This window comes from Nannospalax galili, unplaced genomic scaffold (genome assembly GCF_000622305.1).
Source record: "Nannospalax galili isolate Female #2095 unplaced genomic scaffold, S.galili_v1.0 scaffold236, whole genome shotgun sequence".
Taxonomy (NCBI): domain Eukaryota; kingdom Metazoa; phylum Chordata; class Mammalia; order Rodentia; family Spalacidae; genus Nannospalax; species Nannospalax galili.
In genome coordinates this window covers 2,671,944-2,672,384 of record NW_008338710.1, presented here as the reverse complement: position 1 = coordinate 2,672,384, position 441 = coordinate 2,671,944, and the positions used below count along the sequence as shown (strand labels likewise).

Here is a 441-nt window from a genome sequence, read left to right as displayed (position 1 = left end):
TTTTTTTTGTAAGATACGGTCTCCCTGTAGCCCAGGCTGGCTTGGAACTCACTACGTAGACCAGACCAGGCTGGCCTCAATCTCATAAAGATCCACCTGTCTGCTGAGATTAAAGGCATGTACCACCACACCTGACTAAATCATGATGGAATAAGAACAATTTGCTCAACGTTTCAACGTAGTTTATATACTAGAAATGCCCTACCTGACAGTCTTACACTTAAGATTAGTCTAAAATACAGTTTTAGCTAGGTGTTGTAGTAAACCCAGCTCTTGGTAAACCAAAGCAGGAAGATCAGGAGTTCAAGGTCATCCTCAGCTGTATACTGAGTTGAAAGGCAACCTGGGCTACAAGAGATCCTGTCTCAAAAACAAAGGAAAATCATATATATATGTTTAAAAATACTAATTATATATTTATATACATAAATGTATATATGC

At 38.1% G+C, this 441-nt stretch overlaps 1 protein-coding gene across 2 annotated transcripts in view; it reads right to left on the bottom strand.

The window, feature by feature from the left end:
* Positions 1–441, bottom strand: part of Wdr19 (WD repeat domain 19) — an 89,323-nt gene that overhangs the window by 85,953 nt on the left and 2,929 nt on the right. The gene's annotated exons all lie outside the window — the stretch shown is intronic.